General features: G+C 45.2%; 1 protein-coding gene across 2 annotated transcripts in view; it reads right to left on the bottom strand.

Moving 5' to 3' along the window:
• The window catches only part of LOC146797512 (contactin-3-like), an 869,316-nt gene that overhangs the window by 375,371 nt on the left and 466,704 nt on the right, over window positions 1-27,241 (bottom strand). Inside the window, exon 1 of one of the 2 annotated variants that reach the window (XM_085624527.1) lies at window positions 25,076-25,195. The exons of the other annotated variant lie outside the window; for it this stretch is intronic. The gene's annotated coding sequence lies outside the window, so the exon portion shown is untranslated. Of the gene's footprint in view, window positions 1-25,075; window positions 25,196-27,241 lie in introns of those variants that run through there. 2 annotated transcript variants of the gene reach the window in all.

Raw genomic sequence — 27,241 nt, 5'->3', positions numbered from 1 at the left:
TCCGCCATCCACGGCGGCGGGACTGCTTCGCGGCTGGACAGGCCGCTATACATAAACACCAAGAGTTGCCCCACTGAAGCAGTCGCACACGAGGGGGCATATCCATACTGCTGCCACAGGCGGTTGCAACACAGCGCTTCTGCCGCGCTTCCTCATTTGAAGCCAAACGCGTTTCGAGTTTATCAAACCCTTGGTCACTGGCAGGCAATTCATACAATGGTGCACAGACAGGCAGATCGTTTTTCAGGACGTCATTTATTAAGAGTATAAGCCCCGCCCAAATGGGCGTACACAGTTCTCATGGCATGCTGGTTATGATAGTTCCTCAGTATTAAGCCAGGCTTTAAGTCCCGTTAGAAACCCCAGTGGGTCACTGCAATGTCCGTCATATCTCAATCACCATTGTTCCAATATTAAAACTAAAATAGTTGAAAAGCGGTAGGCGGATTTGCTGCACTGCGGCCAATATCTACCTGTGGCTCCGGTCCCCCTCGTTTCATGGCAAGTCCACAAGTGCAGGACTTGAGAATCCGCCATCCACGGCGGCGGGACTGCTTCACGGCTGGACAGGCCGCTATACATAAACACCAAGAGTTGCCCCACTGAAGCAGTCGCACACGAGGGGGCATATCCATACTGCTGCCACAGGCGGTTGCAACACAGCGCTTCTGCCGCGCTTCCTCATTTGAAGCCAAACGCTTTTCGAGTTTATCAAACCCTTGGTCACTGGCAGGCAATTCATACAATGGTGCACAGACAGGCAGATCGTTTTTCAGGACGTCATTTATTAAGAGTATAAGCCCCGCCCAAATGGGCGTACACAGTTCTCATGGCATGCTGGTTATGATAGTTCCTCAGTATTAAGCCAGGCTTTAAGTCCTGAAAAACGATCTGCCTGTCTGTGCACCATTGTATGAATTGCCTGCCAGTGACCAAGGGTTTGATAAACTCGAAACGCGTTTGGCTTCAAATGAGGAAGCGCGGCAGAAGCGCTGTGTTGCAACCGCCTGTGGCAGCAGTATGGATATGCCCCCTCGTGTGCGACTGCTTCAGTGGGGCAACTCTTGGTGTTTATATATATATATAGATATATATATATATATATATTTTTTTTTTTTTTCCCTCTTTTTCCCACATTGCTCTCTCCCTCAGAAACTTTTTCCACCCTACTCTCTCATTTCATATTCACAATCAATTCCCCTTACCCCCTTCTTCTTTTATCTGAGATAAGAAAATGTCAACATCTTCTGGCTGGCTAAAATTATTCATTTTGTTCCTCCACATCACTTTCAGAAGGGCAGGAAATTTCATCTGAACTTGTACACCTAAAGATCTTAATTCTGGCATTCTAGAACCCAACTCCCACTGTCTCTGCGCAGTTTTCCCCCCAATATCGGATCTAATTTGATATGGATATGCATTATGGAGGAGACTGGTGCGAGATAAACATCTGCCTAGAATTAATTCTTTAACACTATAAGTTTGAAAATTCACCAGAATCTTTCTCGGAACTTTCCTGTCTGAATGTAGTCTGAAAGGGTCCCTGAGCACCCTTTGAATTTCACTCTCCAAAACAATATCGGGGCGGTCTTTCAGGACCCCTTCCCTCAAAAGTTTACAGATAAAATCCTTGATATCCCCGCGCTCTTCACCTTCCAGAATCTTCAAGATTCTGAGATTATTACTGTGAGCTTGCATCTCTAACCGTTCCATGTCCATTGCAAGAGACCAGTTCTGCGTTTTTAAAGTGTTAATTACCTTAGCGTTTTCTTGAACCGACTCGGACAATGCAGAAGCTTTAAGCTCCAAAGACCCAGTACGAGCACAAATATCATCCAGCCTGGACTCAAGAGTATCAAATCTATCATGGATGCTCTTTTGATTGCTCTCAGAAATCTCGAATTTAGCCATAAGGTCCCCCTTCAGGGACTTTAACAGGGAACCTAGCATACTCTCCTCTCCATCCGAGTTATCCATCAACAGCTGAGGAGCCTTCTGAATCGGGGATTGAACTTGACACTGCCCAACCACGCCAACTACAAGCGGAGTAGGTGAGGCCCTTGATGAGGGATGTGGATTTTGGGATTGGGATAGAGATAAACTACCTACCGGGGGCTGGTCCCCACTTCCACTTTCACCATCACCCTCCGGGACTAACGTATTCTCTAAGGGTGCATATCGGTTTATCAACTCTAAAGGAGAACTACTACTTCCCTGAATTGGTACAGCCCCCCCATCCCCAGCCCCAGCCTGCTGCATAATTTTGAAAAAGGTCTTAAGTGACGGTGTATTCTTCTGGGGTTGTGGACCCTTAGGGGCTTTTGTTTGTGCACAAGACTTGACGTGTGTGGTGTCTCCAGCCACTGGCAGGCGCTGCTTTGGTTTCTTCAGCGGCATGGCGGCAATGCATGGAATTTCTTCCCACATGGCGGAGTTGCGTCAGAAACAGGTGCGGATGCATCATGCTTCAAGTTTTCTCCACTTCCAGCAACAGGAACCACCTCCAGAGGCCCAACACAGGAGCAAGCACCTCTTGACAGGTCAGAACTCCAAGCAAGGGAGTTCAGGGGAGCTGGTGATGAGGTCTTTGTGTCCCTGAGACTTCAGAACAGGAAGCAAGCTCTACTTAAATCCCTTTGGGATCTTCTTCAAGCAGGGTACACAGTACACAGCAAAGTCTTTGTCCTCTCCTTGGCAGAAGCAGCCACTGTAGGCCCACCCCAGACAGCACACAGCAAAGGGGTAGTAATTTAGGTTTCCCAGCTCTTCTCCTTGGCAGGGGTTTCTTCTTGAGTCCAGAAGTATTCTAAATTTCTGGGGTCTGTGCCCCAATATTCCCCAATATTCATAGTGAATTTCTTGATGTTCTCTTGTAGCAAAGAGGCTCTGTGCTCTGTAAAAAACTGTTCTGTCCTCTCTGGCCCAGCTTCCTGGCTGGTTAAGCTTTTCAGGTTCAGGGAAAACTCCCCCACTACTCTAAATGCAGCCCAGCCCTGACTCATCCAGGAAAGGCAGGACACAGCTCACCCCCCAGAGTGGGCGTAGCCAAAAAGCGTGCACCCAAACCGGCTACAACAGGCTGTACAAAATAAAAAAATGAGAAATCTCTTTGTCTACGCTGTTAAAGTGCAGAAATTGTGTACATTCATTGTGTAAAGTAACACTTACACAAATGGAGACAGCTGACGCCGTCTGACTCAGCCAAAATAAGATGGGAGACGCTCCCATGCCACTGTGTTAAACAAGAATGACAGTGCATCAAACCACACATGGTATCATCAAAAAGATTCTCAATGTAATTGGCCCGTGCCACAAAACATTTGTTGCTGCTTGCTCCCTGGTGTGCTTGTGGATTAGTCTTCTACTCTAAAACTTTCACGATCATGGAAGTTAATAGCGTGGTGATGCGTACGTGCCAGAAATGGAATAGAAAGGAGACTAGCTGGTGTACTCCTCTAAGCCTAAAATTCTTCAACAGGCTTTATTGTTATTAACTCGATCCAGAACACTTCTCACTTCTCATACCCCCCAAAAAAACTACTCATATTGACTAGTGAGCATGCACCTTCTAACGAACTAACGCAATAAAGATATGGCATATTACCAACGATAATAAATTATGTCACGAAATTACCAACGAAAGTGAATAAAAACAGAAAAGGTGTTGATAAACTAGTATAAAGTATCATGCTTGTTACGTGAGTTGTATGTTTGCATCCAATGGAAGTACATCAGGGCTCACCACATGTATCTGCATACATATCCAACAGTTTCCTATCACGCATTGCGATATGAACATTATATGCTCTGTAAGGATAAACAAGAATACCTTTTAGAAAACATATCATTTCAAGTTTGTCATTTAGTCCCTTTGGTACTAAGGTGTATAGATATTTGATCCAAAATGTCTCTCCACGAGCTAATAGTTTTTGCATATCTCTGGCTACTACAAATGACAACTTCTCCAAAATGGTAAAAGGAAGTTGAGGTATGGAGTGTTGTGTATCTAACCAATGATATGCCGAACATGAATTCCTGTTCCTCGTGCAAATCATGCTTTTTGTTCTGTGATTCTCACTTTGACCTTACGTGAAGTCCGGCCTACAAAGGTTAAGCCACATGGGCATTTTATTGCATAAATGACTAATTCATAATTACAGTTGGATGAATGCTTTAAGGTGATTTTTTTTACCTGCCTTTGGATGTGTAAAAGTGTTGCCTGGTATGACATTGCCGCAATGACTGCAGTTCCAGCACTTTTACAAACCTGTGTGTGTGTTTGTGTTGCGTTGATGAGGCCTTCAGCATTTCCCTCAAATTCCTGGAATGCGAGTGTGCAAACAAATGTTTCGTTGAAAATAAAGTCCTAAAGTCTGGTTCCTGTTCGAGGATTTCCCATCGATGAGAAATGATGCATTGATGGCTGGAGCTTGGGTTGAGTATCTTAGTACGCAAACCTCTCTCTGGCAGACAATTTTGGTGTAGAAATGAGTAAAGCCTCCCTAGGCTTGAGTGCTACTTTTCTCTTAGCCTCATTTAGAACTTCAGGAGGGTAACCTCTTTTGATGTAACGTCCATATTCTTCCTGAATGGCTTGATCTGTGTTCGTCTGTGATGAGGAAATCGGTTTAATTTGGATGAATTGCAAAACAGGTATATGTTTCTTGAGTGCCAGGGGATAAAAGCTGAGATAATGTAACACATTATTCCTATCTGTGGGCTTCTTGTAGACTGCTGTATGCAAGCCATTCGCTGTGTTCATAATTTGAATGTCCAAATAATGTATTGTGTGCTGGTGTATCAGATGAGTAAACTGTATTTGTGCATTATGAAGGGTAAGCATATGAATGTTGTTTTCCAATTCTTTCTGATCACCTTTCCAAACAACAAGAATCTCGTCAATGTACCGCATTTAAGTGATAAGATTTCTTGTCCATGCCTCGTTATGTAGAATGTGTGAGGTACGTTTGACATGTGGATCATGCATTTAGGATAGTTGGTGGAGGGCACTAGCGAGGCATGCAACACACAAGCATGGTTATGTTTCAGTATTACACACACTCTGTATGTTTTGTTAATTTTGAGGTACACTGTAAGGGTGCACTTGTTGATATGTTTGCAGACAGTAGGAATTTTTTGCCCCTTATACTATTTCTCTCATTGTTGTTACCTTCACCTCATTGCTGTTACCTATTTCTGTTCCGGCAGGTGGCAGCTAAGAGTATAACACATGTACAACTGATTGGTCCCCTGATGAAGGATTCTCACAGACCCGAAATGCATTGGGCAGTTTAAGAAGAATGTGAATCAAGTTGTTATGTTATTGTGAACTTTGTATATGCATATGTTGAATAATGTGATGCAACATTGATTAGCTAATGTATATTATGTATATCATGAAAATGTGTTACCTTTGTTATCCATAAATATTGGATCAAAATTCATGTTAATTTTCTGCCTAGAGCTTTTTTAAATAATTTTGATGACGTACAGAATTGGTTTGAACCCCTGGAGCCTTGGAGTAGTGTGCTTTGTGAAAGGTGTGCATGCACACCAAGCTTGGTTATTTATGCACTGGGACACGGGCAGGTCCTTACACAAAACAGTATGCACTGATTACATTGATAAGCCATAGGTCTTTTCTTTCCCTTTGAATACGGATTTGGAGTGCAGGTTGAATCTCTTTTAGTGAGAAAACAAGAAAATAGCCACTTTCTGTTGGAAGCCGGAGTCCCCGTCCCGCACCACTGTCACCAAATGTGAGACCCGGGACTCCTCCATCAATGTTAGGCCAAGTAAGGACACCGTTTGAGATATCCCTGCTCCCCCCTTAGTAGCTTGGCGTGAGCAGCCAGGCCTATCTCCAAGGCACAAGTGTACAGTATGTGCAACCACACCCACAGCAACCCCCTGGTGACACCACAAAATGGACTCCATACGAGTTTGTTAAAAACAAGTATAAATTTTATATAAAAAGATATACAATCAGACCACATGATACAAAAGCCAACATATAATAAAGGGTAATATTTGTTCCGGCTGGCTGGTAGGTTCAAATCCCAACCACCATTTTCCAAATGCTATGCTGGTCGTAATGCTAGAATCACACACGTTGCAATGGACAAACAATAGTGCACTGCGTAACGATACAATCCTGTGCTTGGCAAAGGAGAAATAATCCAATGCTTAACGATACTCCCCGGAACCTTGCAATAGGAGAAATAATGCAATGCCTACCATGTACTGCGCAATGAAGGAATAAGGCAATGCGTACTGCCCCAATCACGTACTTTGCAATGAAGAAATAATGCAATGTGCTCCGCTACAATCATGTACTTTGCAATTAAGGAATAATGCAATGCGTAGCTACAATCATGTAATTTGCAAGGGAAAAATAATGCAATGCGGGCCACTACAATCCTGTACGTTGCAAGGGGGAAATAATGCAATGCGTAGCGATACAATCGTGTACTTTGTTATGCAGAAATAATGTCAGGCGTCATAAGACAGTTCGGTAGTTCGTTAGCAGCAATATTGGCAATTTGTGTTATGACAATCAGCCTCTTCGATAACAGTTGCCCCCCACACGTATCAATGATGACATAAAGTACAGCTTCTCACTCTAGCCCCAGTATGGCCACTCCTTTGGGCAGTACGGTCCCCAATCTGAACCAAAGCAAAGGCTAACATCACCAGAAGGAATGAGAGGCCGAGAGAGTGTCCCTCCGAGCCCGCACCCCGCCCAGGTAGTGATCCACGTTACATGGGGGCGTGACCCCACTCTCCTCTCCTCCTTCAGTGAACTGGGCCTTCCATGTAGAACTTTCTCAATGGGCCTCAGCTACTCGGCCAGGCAGCTCAGCTCCTCCAGGGCTGCCAGTCAGGGCTGCGACTGTTAGGAAGGTCTCAGGCGGAAGCAGGGCACACGTACTCCACGCCCCTGAGATTACGTTACTCCGGGAGCACGGTCACCACAGCACCCTCCAGGTCTCCTCTGGCACAAAGCCACACACACAACGCTGATAGGACTTCACGTTGACTCCGAGTGCACGTTCACCCGGCACTCCTTCCTGCAGTGTCAGTTGGCACCAAGACACGCACACCGCGCTACAGAGACTCACTTTCTTCCGGTGCACACGATGATCAGCCGATCACCTCCACAGCCCCAGGTTGCACCAAAGCACACACACTGCTTCACTGAGACTTACTCCAACTCCGGTGCCCCGATATCCAGGCGCTCTTCACCAACGACTTCGGCCACACTCCAACACGCTCACCATGACCGAGCCTAACTTCTCCTCCAGTGCACTCAATGACCAGGCACTCTTCACCAGTGCCTCTGGTGCACCAGGACACGCACCCTGCACGTCCGAGACTCACTCCACTTCCGGTCAACACGTTGACCAGGCGCTCCTCACCAATGCCTCCTGTGTACCACGACAGGCACCCTGCACGTCCGAGACTCCTTTCATCTCCGATGCACACGCTGACCAGGGGCTCTTCACCAACGCCTGCAGTGCACCACAACACACACCCTGCGCGTCTGAGTCTCACTTCACCTCCGATGCACATGCTGACCAGGCGCTCTTCACCAACGGCTGCGGTGCACGACTCGCACCCAGCGCGTCCGAGACTCGCTTCACCTATGATGCACACGTTGACCAGGTACTCCTCACCAACGCCTCCTGTGCACCACGACATGAACCCAGCAAGTCTGAGTCTCACTTCTCCTCCGTGTGTCAAAGATCACAGGGCACACCTTCCAAGGGTCTCAAGCTGCCAAAACACGCACCTACCGCGTTGCTTGAAACTTCTCCGGAAACTTTTATGTTCCTATGTTTCCAAACAGGGAGCCAGCACAACTCAGGCCCTTGGGGTAACAAGACACGGCACAAAGCACTGTCTTCTTCAAGCAGGGGGACCCAGTGCACGAATCACAGTCCCAACAGCCTCTTCCTTGGTTAGAACAGCAAACTGCAGAGCAGCCCCAGATCACGAAGCAGGGGTCGGTCCTTCCACAGCAGTCTCTTCAGTTGTTCCTTCCTTAGCAGAGGTTCCTCTTGACCATGAAATAGGTCCAAGCTATTTCAGTCTCAATCCATTTCAATTCCAACGTTCAGGTGTCTCAGGTCTCATAGTTATACCCCTACATGTCTTTGAAGTTCGTTGTGCTCAGGGGTCCCTGACCCCTTCCTAAATCAGTTCTGAGTGTCTCCCTCCCAGTGTCATATTTCTCCCTTTGACACTGGGGGTCTGGATCCTTGATCACTCAGCAGGAGACAGGTCAATTGTTTTATAGCAGCAACCCAAGCCTCTTTACCTCCCGGGCTTCTCCTCCCCCTACTCTCCAGATTCCGGTCAGTCTGGTGCCATCTCAACCCCTCCCTGGGTCAAGACCTCCCCCAGCTCCTCTCACCTCTCAGAGCCAGACAGTCAATCCACATTCAGCAGAGACACACAGAAATGCCTAAAGCACAAAACTCAGCCACTTTCTAAAAGAGTGGTTTCTGAACACAAAGTGACAAAATCACTTCCATAGAAAGGTGCGTTATAACACGGTGAATTCAGACATACTATACTTCACCTCTCCATTTTAAACCTGTGGGAAACTATGCTAATAAACACAGTACCCACCCTTTCTCTCCTATGGGCAGGATGGCCTTTTACCAGTGAAAACGAAATGAAGCGTTTTTCACGGTCATAGCACACATCTCAGTATATGTCCTGCCTGTTACTTACACTGCATCCTGCCCTGGGGTTACCCGGAACCTACCACAGGGGTGCCCACTGTGTATGCAAAAGGGAAAGTAGGGCCTGACAAGTGATTGCACTTGTCAGGATAACATGCTAACTAAGCAAACTGGGTGCAGGCCTTACACTGCAGGCCTGAGTTCCCTTCTCCGCGCACCTTTGCATTACTAACCCTGGCATACACAGTGCACATTACTAGGGACTTTACTAGTAAGGCAAACATACCAATCATGGCCAACCAATTAACATTATACTTTACACAGGGAACACTTGTACTTTGACACTGATCAGCAGTGGCAAAGTACCCAAAGCATCTAAATTGGCAACTCTATATCAAGAAAATGGTCGGGGGGATAACAAAATGTTTTAGGGAACGTTAGCCAAAAAGGCAAAGTCCTACACTTTCTAAAAGTGATATTTTCAAAAACACAATATAAAAATCACTTTTAAAAAATGCATTTTTAATTATATTCTGAGTTCAGGCATACTAAAACCCATCTTTACATCTTGTACCCATGGGAAGTTATACTTACTTATAAGATGCTACAAATTATAACCCATTCTATCCTATGGGTCAAATAGCCTTTCAATAGGGAAAAATGAAATACACTCACTATCAGGACATGTCACACACACCAGTACATGTCCTACCATTCACATACTCTGCACCCTGGCCATAGGGGTACCTTGGGCCTACATTAGGGGTGACTTACATGTAAGAAAAGGGAAGGCAAGGGCCTGTGATGTGGCAGTGGTAGGTCTGTGAACCCTTTGAAAGGCTTCTTGTGTGGGTGGGACAATCAGTACTGTAGGCCCACTAGCAGCATTTGATTTACAGGCCCTTGGCACACACAGTGCAGAGCTTATGCACCTTAGCACTGATTAGCAGTGCTAAAGTACCCAGAGCCATAAAACCAACAAAAACACGTCAGAAACAGGAGGCCAAAAAAGTCTGGGGATAAACCCTCTAAAAAAACAAAGTCTAACAGGGCCCCGTTGACATCACAATCTCCATCTCCTAGTCTGTGCTATTTGATGACTTCTGTGATCTCGACAAGATAAGTATGTCCTCCAGCCAAATGCTGGGTTGGTGCAGTATTAGGCCCTTCAGTACTGGGGGCCTACATCCCTGAATGATCTGTGATTTGTGGGTGGGGTTGGGCTGTGAATCAGTGCGTGCATTCGATTCCCTCCACTGCTACATCAATTTTGTCCCAGATCCTGAGAGGTTTTTTATCAAGTTTGTATGGAATTTTGTCAAACTGTAGTAGCAGGGATTGTGTTACAGTGGTGTTACTCTCTCTGGCATCTCAAAAATAATGATTTAGAAGGCCAACCCAGGTTTTCCACCAGGGGGCCAGATTGGCCACATCAAGCAACTTACTGAAAGAAGGCAACACTGTCATTGAGGTGTGCAATGCTATCCCCTCCTTGTTGTGGTACCTGTGCCTGGGCATGCAGTGACAGTGGGATGTCTGACTTGTTTACAGTAAATGGAACTGTTTGGTTTTACAGGTCCTTTAATATCCAGTTAATAAGGATGCCTCTCCTTAAAGATTTTTTCTTGTGTGAGTCTGTGATGCTCTGTCCAAAGCACTCACCTTTGTTTGGATGTTCCAGTTATTTGAATGCTTTATTTGATGTATGTCGAAAAGTGCCTCTTTTGACATGGTTAGCCCCCACTTTTTTCCTAGGACATGATGTGATTTCAAATGAAAGTACACTTGGTTCCTGCTAACGAGGTTCCCAGTGCTAGAGCTCTTTACCAAAACTGTACCACAATTGGCAGAACTTCAGCAACTCCTGTAAGTCCCTAGTAAATAGTACCCCTGGTTAGGTACCCCTGAAGAGGCTGCACTAGGCCTTCAGCACAAATTGTGCCACCCTAGGGACCCCTCACCAAGACCATGCAAACTGCCATTGTAGGTTGCGTGTCTTGGTGCACAGAAAACTGAAGAGTTAACATGGCCATTCCCACAGACACTGCATGAGATATAGATAAGTCACCCCTACTGCAGGCCTTCCAGCCCTAAGGCAGGGTGCACTATATCACATGTGTGGTCATACCTGCCTGAGCAGATAAGACCCTGCAATGTCTACGTCCATTCTTGGATATTGTAATTGAGCAGGGAAGCCATTTAGAGTACGTTGGCTGAACACCCATAATTATGAGTTCTCCAGTGCCATGATGGCTTCGCTGTGGGTTGTTTGGTACCAAACATCTCGTCCAAATCCTCACTGTTGGATTTTTTTAATACATGCACACAAAAGGCACCTTAGAGGTGCCCCCTGAAAGCCTGCTAAACACTGGTATGGCCTCTGACTAGTCTTAGCCAGCCTGCCACTACAAGACATGGGATGAGAGCCTTTGCTCTGAGAGGCAAGTAACAATTCCTGCTCTGGACGGATGTGCTTTACACCTCCTCAAGACTGTGGTGGCATTCCAAGGCGGTAGCTTCAGGCGATTCAGCCTTTGAAATGCAAGCCAGGCATCTCCAGATAGTGGAGGATGCCAACCCCCCTGTCCTGATACTCCTTTGGTGGGCAGACATGTAGGAAAATCAGTTAGATTGAGAGGTGTACCCAGACTCAGCCAGCACTGCCCTTAAGGTGGGGCAGGTGATGTGGACTCTCCACTTCTTCAATTCCTCCATTTTGTCTTTGAAGGAATAAGCCAACCAGGGTGAGGGTTATGCCCACCTCCCAACAGAAGTGGTCATAGGAGGGGGTTGTCACCCTAAAGGTATGTAGCCTATAGGCTACTACTTGGTACTTCCTTTAACACCCCTACAGTTAGTATTTAGGTGGCATCCCTGGGCACTAAATTCTGATCCTGATGACCTAAAAAGAAGAAGGGCACCAAAGAGCCGCAAAGAGCAAGGCGAAGAGGACGTGTGAATGACCTGGTGCCACCCGTACTGGTCTGCCTGTTGTCTTTAACTCCTGCATCAAAATAAACTTACCCTGCAGCTGTATTCAAGAAATCTGGGAGGCCTTGGATTGGTGGAACCAATCCCCTGCATGTCGCAGGCCAAGTCCAAAGCAGCTTGCCTTTGGATCCCGCGAGCTGGTGACACCCACAGCTAAGTGGCAAAATCCCTTCAAAAGTGGTAGTTGGCACTCCGTGACCTTTCGATGGTTTGACGATGATGCAGGTTACCATCAGGTATTCTACATTGACCATCATGGAAAATTTGCGATGACGGTTAAGTAATTTTCTACTGCATCAGATTACTACTGCAACGGCTGCGTACTGCATTTTCAAAGCACAACTGCATAATCATACTAATTTTACTGCCTAAAACATATATAAAGATACTTTTTCGCAAATTGTTCTCAAATTTATTCTTGAGTGTGTGTCTACTTTATTGCCTCTTTGAGTACAACAAATGCTTAGCACTAACCTCTGATAAGCCTTACTGCTTGGCCACAATACCACAAATAGAGCATTAGTATTATCTACTTTGGCCTCTGTATACCAATCTGGGTATCACTGGACTCTCTGCTCAGAATACTTCATTTTAGTACACTATATAGAGAGCCAGCTTCCTACAATTTACCTTTGTCCATTGCTCTCATTTCCTACTTCAATTCCTCCTGTTGCAGTTATTGATAGTGGGTGCCTCCAGAGCATGGCTGCTGAGTGGGCACAAATGGGCTGCATCCTTGCTCGCATGTGAGGGCGATGCCTGGCTCACTCCGACTAACCTTGTGTCAGCACCCAGACTAAAGGTGTGCTGAGCACTTCATTTGGGTCTTTCCTTTGCCAATCTTACCCGTCGCTTAACACAGATGTGTAATAGCATGCCCTCCTCACTCTGATGGTAATCACTGATGAGCACACCGGCAGTTGCATGAGCAGCAGCCACCGCTTTCTCATTGCGATACTCTTGATGCAGCAGTCACACTTGCTGCCACTGCAAGTGCAATTGGCCAATTCTGTTAAACTGCAGTGAGCCTTGGCCCATCCTCGTCATCAATGTAGTGTTGTACCCTAGGGCCTCCAGTTCCCAAGCAACATTGAGACCACTTGCTTATCTGTCATAATGAAAATGGCTCCGAGCAGCTCACTGTCCCTTTATTTAGCGCTCAAATGCACTTGGCTTCAGTGGTGTGTGCAGCATGCTTTTAACATGCAGGAGCCAGGTGGCTCCCTACACCATGAAGAATGAGGTGAGGGGCCCCCGAGACTACTAATGTCAAAGATATTCATAGACTTTGGGATGAGTGGGTCCCTCCTGAAAAGCGGGCCCTTCCTGCACCATAGGGGCTGCCTTACCATTGAGGATAAGAACTACTTAGTGTCCTTCATGCAGGACTGAATATTGCATCACAAACAGCTCTACTGGTTTCCTTACAAAACTCATTCTTAAGGGTTACATCTGCTCCATAGTTGTAACTAGCTTCTTCTTAGACACCAAGACCCAGATATACTATGCTTTTGCATTGTTTTTACATGGTGCAAGGTGATGCACACACAACACAAGGGCTTCAGTAAACTTTCCAAAGCCACTCAAGGGGTGATTTGTGCCATTTTTTGTGGCTTTTCAAAGAAATGTAACACAACACAGTGGGTTTCATTGCGTTATGTTACATTTGTAACTGGTAGGTGTTCCATGAGTGCAGCATGAACGTTATTGTGAATCACTCATGGATTTGATGCAATTCCATATTTACTAAGATGTGTATACTTGTGATTGCATCATATCAGTATGCCTCCCAGAGAATGGTGTAACAAAGATATTTTTTTTTCACCTCCTTATTTCCTCTTTTTATGCGTGATGCATTCTGTATCACACATAGAAAGAGGAGAGTGCATCAGTGTAAAGTTTTTTGTGCAGGAAGGTGTCGCTTCCTACACAAAAACAATCCTGCCCATAAGCCAGGCACCCTTGCACCATAGTTCAAAGGTGCCTGCTTTGGTGCCAGGAAGCATACTGTGCACCAGTGCGAAGAGAGAGCCAAAATGCTATGTACCTTTGTAAATGTGGAGCATATCAGCTCTCTCTACTTCATGCAACAAAAGGCATCAAGTTCCTTTGCTGCTTCGCATTGTGTGAAATAATAGTAAATATGCCCCCCAAGGAAGTTGAATAGGATGAAGAGCAAGATATGGTACTTGCGTAATAACAGCCCCTCTAAGAACTAAGGGGCAGGTAGACAAAGTCCGCCCGCCACCGCAACGGATAAAGGGACCGCCCGCCATAGGTGCTGCGGTCCCGTCCTTGCAATTATGATGCGCCCGCCACACTGGCGGGCGCATCCCGTAATTTTAACATTGCGGTGGGCTGTGCTGCCAGCAGCACCCTCCGCAAGATTAAAAATACAAGTTGTGCATTTGAATGCACAATGTGACAGGCACCGCGCGGTGCCTGCTACATTGTACATGCAAATGCAGGGGTCCCCCCATGTGTACCCCCAACACCCTGGGGGCCCGCTACGGGCCACAACACAGACGACCGCATGCCTTTCCATGCCGCCATGGAAAGGCTGAGGACCACCTGCTACATAATATGGATGACGGTGTCTTGCAGATACCACCTCCATGTGATGGGCTTTTTCCGCCCGGCCGATGTGTCGACCTGCGGAAAACCGGCGGGCGATCTTTCCGTCCGCCGGGGTCCCCCCAATATGGTAATATGGCGGGGGGGAAATGGGTGGCGGGCGGTTCCAATAGGAGGGTGTGTTCATTTATTGCTGCCATATAAGAACTATTTTTGTTGGGCTGATATTTATTTATTAACTATTGCAGATACCCCTGACAAAGATCAATTATGATCGAAATGCATTGGGTGAACTGAAATGTAAATGGAGGATTCGAGTTTCTTAAACGTGCCTGTGATTAGGCCCGGATGGGCAATTCCAGAGCAAGCAAGAATGCATGAAATTATGGAACCTCGTACCTTTGACGTGATAGATTACTATTGAAAAATGAATAAACTGGTTGAACTTTTGAATACTTCTGAGTACGTGTATAATGTTGATCACAAATGTACAAAAGGCTGAGCAACTCTTAGGTGATGTGCACAGCGCGCGTCACACCTTTCCTGAGTATTCACACATGTGCCCCCGGGACGGGGCACAAAGAGTGTATGCATGCCAAACTTGAGAAAAAATGGCAGTGGAAAAGGAATCTTGAATCGAGCATGGGTGTGCATTAGGATATTTTCAGAGACTTGTTTACCTTCCATTCCGGACCCTGTTTAGCACCCCGATTGGAAAATCAAAGGAATCATAAAAAGCAACTTTTTTCACGTCAAAGGCCGTTGAGATCAGTTTCCGGCCGGAACAACATTTAGAATAAGAAGTATTCGCATGTCAGCATATCACTTTGGGCAGTATTCACAAATTGGTGTTTTAAGAACACGTTTTATTTTTAGGTTGATTGATGTATTGACACAAAAAAAGGGGGAATGGGCAATGTATTCTAAGTTTTTTATCATGGATGTTTGATTCAGACACAGGTTGGACCATAATGCGTATCTCACGGCAGAGGGATTGTGGGTGTTGTAGTTGGGCAGTTGGGAGGGTTTGAGGGTGGAGCGTAGGATGGAGTTATAAGGATTGTTTACAGCTGGGGAATGTTACGTTTGATGTTAGAAGCAGTTGCGTGGGGCGAGTCGAACTCGGATTTGACGATGTTCGTGTAGAAAGGAGGAAGTTACATTTTGGTAGGATTACTGCAGGTGGGAACTGGGGACAAAAACCTTCGTAAATTCGGTCAGTTGGAAATTGGGGAGGATGTTTAGAAGTAGCATTTGTGATTCATGATTTATATTTCATTGTATTAGTGAAATGATGGTAATGTTGCACTTTACATTTATATTTATGTTTTTGGCTATGGGGTATTGGTGAATGGGTGGTGGTTGATAAATGAAGGGTAGAAGGTGATTGGCACAAAACACATAAACAGAAGGGAATTTTTGGCGACACTGAAATGTTTTGTTTGAAGGCAAGAAGTTCTAATAGGAGGGTGTGTTAATTTATTGCTGCCATATAAGAACTATTTTTCTTGGGCTGATATTTATTTATTACCTATTGCAGATACCCCTGACGAAGATCAATTATGATCGAAATGCATTGGGTGAACTGAAATGTAAATGGAGGATTCGAGTTTCTTAAACGTGCCTGTGATTAGGCCCGGATGGGCAATTCCAGAGCAAGCAAGAATGCATGAAATTATGGAACCTGATAACTTTGACGTGATAGATTACTATTGAAAAATGAATAAACTGGTTGAACTTTTGAATACTTCTGAGTACGTGTATAATGTTGATCACAAATGTACAAAAGGCTGTGCAACTCTTAGGTGATGTGCACAGCGCGCGTCACACCTTTCCTGAGCATGCTTAATAATGCCATGAATGTATCTTCAATAATAACAAAAGGTGGTAACAGTTCCTTAAGGGGAAAAGGGGGGCCGACAAATTCTCAACAATCTAACTATGGTTGTGAGTCATTAGTTATTGTCTCCAAAAGGACGATTGTGTGTGCTCGGAGTGGGGGTATACCTCCTATTTTGTTTTTGTGCCCTGACACACTCTTGCGAGTGTAAAGCATCATCATTGGGCGGTGCTCCTCGTGGGGGTGACGCTGCAGTCCCTCACGGGCCCTACAAGAGGGCTCTTTGTTGGAGATCTTTTGAAGGAGGTGCCGTATTTGTGCATGTGGGTGTGTGGGCCAAAGTGATAATAGTGAGTGGTGATAAAATTACCTATTGGTACCTCAATGAGTTTAATGAAAGTCCTCAAGGTAAATTAAAACTTGTAAACTGGTTTGGAGACTCTCCTTTGGACTAAATAGAGGGGAGGGATTAGTTATGATCCCGCCTGCTCTCAAACCGTGAATGGGAAATGTAATGTGTTAAGGGTATGTAAAGGTTGACATGTTTCGCGCAGCCTGGCTGTCCCTACTGGATCCTAGTGTGTTTCTTCAGGACCGTGTGTCTAGAAAGGGGTAAAAAAGTAGGAGTCAAGGAAAAAGACACCCTATACTCCTGCGTCAGCTAAAGTCAGGATACGTAAGACGTCTCTGCGTCCGAGAAAAGTGTTGTCCGTATTCTCAGTAAAACCGAACCTGTGGGAGACAGAAGGGGACAGGAATTCACCAAGGATGTGCGTGGCGTCATCAAATAATTGTGAAAGAGAAGAAAGTAAAAAAAGGGGGGGGATTTATTAAAAAGGGTACTGACAGTACCGTAATGGCATAATTCTATTGGTAATTAAAGCGATAAAATAGGCAAGTTCGAGGCATTAGACTACTGGGCGAGTTGTGAGTAGAGTGGCCGTCTAAAGAAATGGAATGGTTGCATTGACATCCACAGGAGGCAGACCGGGAGTGCAGAGAGGCAAGTGTTGGTCATAGATAGGGTCCTAGAGACCCAAATGCCAGATGGACGAAAGGGCAACCTTAAGGGCAAAAATACGTATGTTTTTCCAATATGATGGCTCTGGGTGTATATATGGTCTAGGAGCATCCACATGGAAGAGTAAGTATATGTAGTGGCGATAACGTTGGCCGTCACAGAGGCAAGGGATGATGATAGTGTGAGGGCTAGTAGCTAGAACGCTGGGGCAAGGTTGTCACAACCTTCATGATATGCGTGGGCCAGAGAAGCGGGATTGACTTAACGTGTCCGCAGAGGGGAGGAAATGAAAGACCCGGTGGCAATGCGGGTACCACGAGGGCATTCGCGGACAGAGATAGCACCAGTATTAACAGTAAGAATAGCCGGGCCCATAACAGGACAATTATTTGAAAGTAACAAGATGTCCGCTGAAGGGCAATGTCAAAAGGAGCGCGCTGGTAAGGGCGGGAAGGAGAACAGTAGTGTCGATGGAAGGGAGCAGGGTGAAACGCACAGGTAACAGAGGGATGGCGGAAAGATTAATAAAGGTATATACATCGCATAGCAAAAGTGTGACATCACAAGGAAGGTGAAGACATAAATCAGAAAGAGCACGTACCCTCTCCTAAAAATAAATGGCCCGCAACAGCGTAACGTCTGACAGCTGGGGGAGGTAGCTAAATAAGAGGATAATGCAGTGCTTAAGAGAAAATCAATATAACATCGGATCCAATGTTCGCCCAGTAGTCTAACGCCTCGAACTTGCCTATTTTATCGCTTTAATTACCGATAGAATTATGCCATTATGGTACTGTCAGTACCCTTTTTATTAAAACCCCCCCACCTTTTTTTACTATCACCTCTTTCACAATTATTTGATGATTTCACACTCATCCTTGGTGGATTCCTGTCCCCTTCTACCTCCCACAGGTTTGGTTTTACTGAGAATATGGACAACACGTTTCTCGGACGCAGAGACATCTTACGTATCCTGACTTCAGCTGACGCAGGAGTATAGGGTGTCTTTTTCCCTGACTCCTACTTTTTTACCCCCTTTCTAGACACACGGTCCTGAAGAAGCGCACTAGGATCCAGTAGGGACCACCAGGCTGCGCGAAACTTGTTGACCTTCACATACCCTTGACACATTACATTTCCCATTCACGGTTGAGAGCAGGCGGGACCATAACTAATCCCTCCCCTCTATTTAGTCCAAAGGAGAGTCTCCAAACCAGTTTACAAGTTTTAATTTACCTTGAGGACCTTTCATTAAACTCATTGAGGTACCAATAGGTAATTTTATCATCACTCACTATTATCACTTTGGCCGACACACCCACATGCACAAATACGGCACCTCCTTCAAAAGATCTCCAACAAAGAGCCCTCTTGTAGGGCCCTTGAGGGACTGCAGCGTCACCCCCACGAGGAGCACCACCCAATGATTATGCTTTACACTCGCAAGAGTGTGTGAGGGCACAAAAACCAAATAGGAGATATACCCCCACTCCGAGCACACACAATCGTCCTTTTGGAGACAATAACTAATGACTCACAACCATAGTTAGATTGTTGAGCAAAGAAAGAACTGATGGAAGCGGGCACATTAAACTGACCTCTGGTCCTCTATTCCTAGTAAACTCTGTTTTTTTTCTCTATTCGATTTCCATAGAAGAGTATCACTTGCAAAGCTGGCTTTCAATTGTTACATATCCATTCTGATTTAAAATAGTTTTTTGAGTTTTCAGCAAGGATAATAAACATAAAGACAGAGGTAAAAGAAAATAAGTATACAAGAGAGGGCCAAAAACACTGCACCAATGTATAAGGAATACAGAGAAGAGGGGAGGGGTAAGACCGTGCAACCTTTACATCATTGGAGTTTCAATACATCAGTAGTAATTCTATTTTCTGTCATATACGTACATAGCTTGAGCAGGGAGTAGAGTTTAAATACATCAGCAATAGTTACTTCAGATAGATTACTGACAGAACGATACGTCTATGTTTAGTCTATTGTCTGTCTTATATGTACTGAGTTCGAACATAGAGAATATGCATACATATTGTATTCCTTTTGTGTACATGGTATATGTAGGGTATTATATGTATTAAATGTATTTAGTTCGAACATAGAGAATATGCATACATATCACTGTATTCCTTTAGTGTAAAGTATGTATGTATGGTGGCTGCTAGAGTCATTTAGAGGTACATTGTACAGCAGGAGGAAAACTGTCAGCAATATATATGAGACATAGACTGGCTATGAGTTAGATGCACGTGCCAGGTTGGAACCTTTAAAGGGGGCCCTGACGGTGAGAAGTAGCAACTGGGAGAGGGAAATATGCATGGGTGGAGTGTTATAATCTACTATAAATGGGGGGTCGAAATTGAAAAAGGTGGCATCAAGTGGGTCCCACCTCGGCCTGCAGGGTGGGCGCCATGGGGAGAGCTATAGAGAAACATTGCCAACCCCCCTCAGGAAGGTGAGCCGTTCCTGCCACATACGAAAGGAGATAACATTAAAGAGTTTCCACCTGTTCAGGATCAGCTTGCAAGCTCGAGTAAGCATACATATCCATTCTCAATTCAATTCAATAAAGCTTTATTATCAGTTGGGAACCATAAAAGCAATAGACATAAAAAAGAGAAGGATACAACAATTCCAGCATACCACCATACAAGATTCATAAATAAATAGAATACTCATGATAAAATTAAAAATAATTAGGGCCAGATTGATCCTATACACTAAAAACAAGGGATATACAGAATAAAATCAATCCATGGTAAAACTAGGCCTGTGAAGACACAGATACAGTGGATAAATGCTGTTTAATTTTGGCACTTCTGGCGCTCCACATAGCCCAAAAATATCTCGAAATCGCAAAAACAATTATAGGAGTAGTGTCAAATTTTAGAATTTTAAGGGCTTCCCTGTAGTCTCTAAGGCCCAACAATTTGCAAAGAGGAGTGATCCAGTGAGCTCTGATTCTAGCATAAAACGAGCAAAAGAGCAAAACATGCAAATCTGTTTCTATAGTACCTATCGCATCCAACGCATAAACTAGAGACCGCAGGGGTGACTGACCAATTAGCTGTCACAGGCCGCAAAGGGAGTGTCCCATATCTCAATTGGACATACAGCTTCTTGGCCAATGCGGGTTGGATGATATCCAGGCATTTCTCAAAATGGTAGTGATCTTTTGCCTCCAAAAACCTATTGGTCAGTCTGCCCAAAGACGGATTAGTAAGAGCAAGTTCCAATCGATGCTTATTAAGTAGGATAACCAGCTCTCTCCTGGATAATGAGTGACACGTCTGTTCTGGAGCATGCCATAAATCGCTCTTACCCAGGGACTGACACGCATTCATAACATATTGTAGCCAGGGGATTTTCCCAGCCCCCCTTAAGGACAACAAATCCCTTATGTCGTCCCTATAGCTTAGCAACTCCGGGGTGGACCAGTACAACACAGGGCGATTCGAAATGACCCCCTGAATGGGGGCTAAGCCCAAGTCAAGGTGTAGGGGGGGCAATGGTGTGCTCTGTGGGAGACTCATTAAACGTCTAATAAAAATATTCTCGGTAGTCATCAGGGAAGTGGCACTCAAGTGGCCCCATAACTCTACCCCATAGAGTGCCCCGCCTCTCGCCTGGGACTTATAAATGTCTAGAGGCGGGCCCAAAGATTTAAGTGGGGACCCACTATGGACTTTTAGAATGCCACCAGAGGATTGGGCCAACATCATATTTACTTTAGCTACCTGGGGCCCCCACCCCATCCTATCGTTCAGTGTTACACCAAGATAATCAAAGGTGGAGACCCTTTCAAGCGCCACTCTGTCCAGATGAGGGTGCGAGCAACTAGATATTTTTGCGTTAAAGGCCATAAATTTGGTTCTTGCCAGATTAATCTCCAGGTTCCTTGACTTGCAGAAAAGGCAAAAAGCCTCCAATGTTCGCTGTATACCCATCGAGGTTTTCGATAGCAATAGGGTATCGTCAGCGAACATCAGGGCTGGGATCTTCCGGGCAGCCAAGCTGGGGGAGTCCAAGTCCCTGGCTCCCAATAAATGATCAATTAGTCCATTAAGGAACAGAGAGAAAAGAGTAGGGGCCAAGACGCACCCCTGCCTCACTCCCCGTTCCACCGGAAATGGGGCCGAGAGCTCCCCGCTATTCCCATACCTCACCCTCAAAAAGGTACCTTGATGTAGCCCTTTAAATAAATGGCATAGATATGTGGGTGCCCCCATCTCCCTCAAAATGGCCCAAAGCTTATCCCTCTGGACCAGATCAAAAGCAGAACGAAGGTCAACTAAGATCAGATACAAACTACCGGCCCCCAATGTTACCGTTTTCCAAAAGACCAACAGCAGTCTAAATAGTTGGTCAATGGTGGAGACCTTGCAACGAAACCCCGCTTGAAGGGAGGTCAGGATTTGTTGGTCGTCAATCCAACTCTGCAACCTTGTTAAAAGAATGCGAAAGAACAGTTTCTGCAGGACATCAATAAGGCTAATGGGACGGTAGTTAGCCGGGTCTAGAGGGGAGACCTTTTTGTGGATAGGAATAATCTCGGCCCCAGCCAGGTTCCAGGAATTTCCATGCCATTCAAAATAGCATTGAATAGTAGCCAAATATAAGGAGCCCAAACTTCCTGCTCGCTCAAGAATAAGTCTCCTGGAATTCTATCCAACCCCGGGGCTTTCCCCGGCGCCAAATTTTTAAGGGCCACTTTAATTTCTTGGAGAGAAAAGGAAATGCGCTCACCCTCAGCCAAAAGTGTTGGAGGCGATGGACTCCCAACAAGGGAGCCTGAATGCGCCACTGGAGCAACTTTTGAAAGAGAATACAATGGCTTGAATTGAACTAGCCAAACCTCTTCCCTCAGGTTCGGTGAGAAAGCTGGAGTCCCATCTGACGATCCCGATCTCACTAAATTCCAGAACTCGGTGTAATCATGCCTATCCAGGGCTTCTTTTATGTTTGCCCATCTTAGTTCTTCCCACTCAGACTTAGCCGAGACTATTAAGGCGTTGTATGCAGTTCTAGCAACTCTAACGCTCATCAAAGAGCCAGTTTTAACCGCTCTAACCAGAACTCTTTTCGCCTGTCTGCAGGCTTTATTATACCATTGGGCCTGTTTTTTTGTTTGTGGCCGGTTATTTGCTGAGGTATAAAAATAGTCTGCCAATATGCTAGTGACACTAGAATGGATGCAAACTAAATCCTGAAAGTAGGAAGAGTCATAATTCCCAGTAGGGAGATCAAAAGCCTCCCCCAATTTGGGCACTACACAAGAGTAGAGCTCGGCCACTTTTCCAGGGTCCGACACAAATCTAGCCCATCTGATACGTCTGCCACCCGCCGCTAAAATCAGGTTCGTGAGCACAGGGGTCTCCAACTCCACCCTACCATGGGAGTGTCCCAGTTTGTGTTTTAGAGAGAGAAGGTTGTGGTCACTATCAACCCTCTGGATAACACGGAAGGCCTTTATTTGGGACCAGAGCTCTACGTTGACTAATATATAGTCGATAGTAGAGCTCTTCCCAACTCTATTAAATGTGAAATTCCCAGGAACATCGGGAGGAATTCTGCCATTGCAGGCCCTAAGAGAATGGGCTACCAAAAGCTTATTTATCTGCAAAGCTAATGGCGATAAACCCCTAGCTGGGTACGCCGAACACTCCTGGATCTGCCAGATGGAATCCTCGTCCAGGGTTACCGAAGGAATCCCTGCCAAGGGTTCAAAATGGCAATTAAAGTCACCCCCTATAATTCTATGGGAAGTTGGTAAGATGCATGATAGGAGCTCATCAAGGGCCTCCAACATAGATAACCCCTGCTCGTTGGGAAGACGGCGCAAATATAAGTTGGAGACCAACATTGATGAGCCATCCATAAAATTGAGGATGACGGAAAGAAGATCTGGGGAGTGAGAATCAACAACTTTCACCGAGCACCCCAGGGACAGAGATACCCAAATGCACAAACCCCCCGATGGTCTACCTCGGGGACCCTGGACCGCTGGCGAATAAAATGTTGTAAAACCCGCCCTGTTGGGCGGGTGTGGCATCCAGGTTTCTTGAAACAGGCATAGGTCATATTGGTCCACCAGTTCCCCCCAATCAGAATCGCCTAACTTTGGAAGCAACCCTGCTACGTTCCAGGAACCCACTAATGGGCCTAAAGAAACCACAACTTGGGGGCTAGAGGGAAGAGGGAGGGGCGTAGAGTTAGGTGAGAGCTCTGTGGAATTAGCCAAAGAAGGTCCCTCCATCAACACATTTGAGGTTAATTTTACACCAGTGGTTGGGGAAAGGACTAATCCCATACCTACTTCAGGGGCTACTAGAGCCTCCACGATGCCCCCCACAACAGGAGGGGCGGGTGGATTAGGCCTTGAAAGTTGTGGAAGTCAATCTACACAACTCAGAGGGGTGTAGCGGTTGGCTAGGGGTACGTAATTTTCACCCACCCAATTATCCTTGTAGTAACAATTAGATCTGAGACCCCCAGATGTGGTATCCCTAGTGTAGAAGTACCCCAAGGGTAATGGAATAATCTCACCCTGTCCACTTGCACCACCCCAGTCGAGAATGTGCTCAACCACTCCGGGGTCCCTGAAGTTAACAATCACACATTCCCCTCCTATATCTTTCGATCTAGTCCCCAACCAGGTAACTCTTCTGACTAGGAGGATTTCCCCCTGTCCCGCTCTCATTATTGGTCTATGGCGATTAAGCCAAAAGATTATTTTGTTCTTTAGCTCACTATGTGATTCACTACGATCTCCCACCAATGGGGGGACACCAGATAATACCACCACATATGGGGAAGCCTCAGGTGGCAACTGTTGATATAATGTAGATCGACAAACTCCATCATTTAAAAAGTTGGTGTTCGCTTTTAGAGACACCCGCCCCCCACCCCTCTGCAAATTGCTGTTGGATTTACAGGATGGAAGGGGGGCCAGGAAAGGTGAGGTAACATTATCCAAAGTGGGCCTAGCGCTGATGTCGGGACCAAGATTTGAAGTGTTAGAAGAGCAGCCAGGAATATGCGTTGGTAGCAAGCCCGATAACTGGTTAACAATACTTGGCCCTTCACTAGAACTAGGGTTGAGTACCTGATGTTCTGGATAACCTACTGCCATTGAAGAAGGGCAAAGATTCTCCCCCCTTACACTTGTTATTAATCAAAGAAATGATTTTATCAATTCTGCCTGCTAAAGTTTTAAACTGCAAATTGATGAGCTGTTCAATTTGTACTTGCAAATCGATAAATAGGTGGGAAACCCAAATTGGGAGAGCTAAAGATGAAAAGGGAGTGTCTGACTCATTCTGGACAGTGTCCAAAGCTGAGGGAGTAACCTTCGCAGGATCTCTTTTCGATTTGGATTTCTTATTTCTGGGGCAGGATTTAGGGCCCTTTTTAGTCACTTTAGAGCCTGTTGCAATAGCCGGCATGGGGCAATCTAACGCAGTTTGCGCAGACACATGTCCTATCTGCGCAAAAGGAAGCTCAACAAAGGAGGGGGCTATCAGCGAATCAGATGAGATACAGGTGGCTAAAGAAACATTTCCAGGTAACACTTCCGGGGGGATGACTGGGGTAATAGATAAACGCCTTTCAGTGTTCTCAATAGCTGTAGCCACTACCCCTATGGTTTTTTGCAACATTTTGTCTATGGCTGTTAGGCTTGGTAATTGCGTGGCTGGAGCAGTGTTTTGTCTAGTACACGGCCGAGATGAAGAAGGTAGTGTTTTACCCATAGTGTAGCAGGTGGAGACTTGAAGTAAAAAAAGTTAGGGAATAAACAAAGGCCTGATAGCCCCGAAATTCACGGCAACAGTAATATCTTTCAAAGCTTAAAACCTAATAACAGTAATAAGGTGGGCACCTGACTCTAACAAAACATTGAATAAAATACAATATGGCAGTATAGTGGGATGTTAGAATACTACCGAAAGCAATGTCCCAGTCCTAGAGCAGAGGAGGCCTCGGACGGCCGCAGACGGCCCCGCCCTTGTCCCGGGCTTCTCCCGGCGCGTCCCGCGCACGTCCTCGAGGGGCGAGGGACTAGGAGGACCTTTAAGCACCTCCTGGCGCGTTTTGCAATATCGTCCTGTCCCAGGGGATCCTGGATGTTGTGGTTTCTCGGGTCCGGCGAAGCCAAGCCCGGCCGGTCCCACGTTGCTGAGAAGGGGGCGGAGCCAAGCCCGAACGTAGGAACTGCAAGACACCAGGGAGCAGGCGGGAGAAAGGTGTCCTCACAACAGATGCAGGCGCCCAAAGGAAACAACACGTACTTAAGGTGGTATAGGCATGATATTAAAAGACTGTCATGAAAATAATGCCTATACTACCTTTTTGTTCGTGCTATGAAAGATACTCAGAATACCTAACTTTTCTCATAAATACTGGTTTAAAAATCGTTTATGAAATATATTATAATTTTACCGAAGTTAAGAATGCACTCAGAGCCCCTAGATAAGGTGCGCAGCTAAAAATAATGTTCCAGTAAACCTAATATATATCTTTTGGAAAGATATTCACCATCTGTCTGGCAGAAAATAAATACAGCCTACTTAAGTCGCAGTTAAGGATGAAAAATCAATATTTGCCCTCCAATTAGATTCACTGCTTTTGAGAGTTGTGTCAGCTGAGAAGACCATTGTGTGAATGTATCATGTTCTCTTTGCATTAAGTATTGAACAAAGTTTAAGTTGCATGGAAATGGAAAAGATGCTGATGTGAGATTCGTGTTAGAGATGCTGGCGCAGCATTTGCGAGCAGACAAAGAATATTTCAAGACAGCATGTAGTCTAAGGCTTCCCCGTGTTTGGGCTGTCTGCAACATTTGAGATGCTCTTTCTTCATAGGAAGCCCCACTTGTACTTGAGCACTCTGCTGTAATTATGTCCATCTGGTTTGTCCTTTTTTTGCATTCTTATTTTTTTTTAAATATCCAACCAAGGCTAAGGACATTTATTTTCCTTGGAAAGAAATGTGTCAACATATTTGATTTTATGTATCACTAATTAAATCTATTTATTTTCAATGCTTTATATATAGATTGTAAAGTTTTCTATAGGGTAATATGTATCGTTAGTTCCTGGGAATGTATTCGCCATGTGAACCTGTTCGCAGGGTATTACACCTTTACTTGACAAGAAATAATTGGTTGCCTGAGAGATCGAGTCAAAGCTGCGACTTCAATACGGTAAAGAAACAGCTTTGGGGTGCCACCAGCTGGTGGTGTCAAATCACCGAAACAAGCATCGGTAGAGCCAATAGATCTTCCTTGTGGAACTAATTGAGTTAGCCATTGTTTTTTCCTAAAATGTCTATCATGACTGCACAAGCACACGTGGCAGCCATCTATGAAGGATTGTTTTTAAATGAAGAAAACCACATAGAGATGGCCAACATAGATGTGCGAGCGTATGCTGTAGCTATCTTTTGAACTTCTAAATAACTTTTTCTTGATTTTTACAAAGATAAGATGCAAGATAATAAACACACACATAACATAATGGAATGTAAAAAACACAGCTATAAAGTAATTGTCCGTTATTATAAAAAAAAATAGGTTGAAGACATTGAAAGGGTCACATAACAGTAAAGTAATGCAAATCATTCAACATATTGTATGGATTGGATAAATCTGTGCAGTTAAAATGATCTAACCTGCTGCGTCATTCTGGACAGTGAATCATTGCCAGGAGAGGGGACCAGCGCGCCAGAACTGATAAACCCAGGGAAGAACTCACGTTGCATAAGAGGACTAGTCTTTTGGTCCGTTTCTTCTTTTGCAGATAAAAGGTCTATTTTGCTGAATGGGGGTGATGGGGGTGAGCGTTTTTTTAAAGTTTCAATAAAAGGAGAACTGAGTTATTGGAACTACATAACAAAGACAGCATGCTCACTAGTTGTGTGTAGATATAGTGCATGAGAACTCCCATTCTGAGAAAATAAGTTGGACGCTTAAGGCATGGGGCAGATCTGAGAGACTTTGGCTGTTATGCTCATGAGAAGGTCGGTTTGCTGGGGCATATATGGTTACGGAGGGTGCAATGGGGCTGAAACATGTATTACCTTTGGAGGATATTTTTAACATAGTTGGTAAC

This window comes from Triturus cristatus, chromosome 9 (genome assembly GCF_964204655.1).
Source record: "Triturus cristatus chromosome 9, aTriCri1.1, whole genome shotgun sequence".
Taxonomy (NCBI): domain Eukaryota; kingdom Metazoa; phylum Chordata; class Amphibia; order Caudata; family Salamandridae; genus Triturus; species Triturus cristatus.
This window is presented reverse-complemented; position numbering and strand designations above follow the sequence as displayed.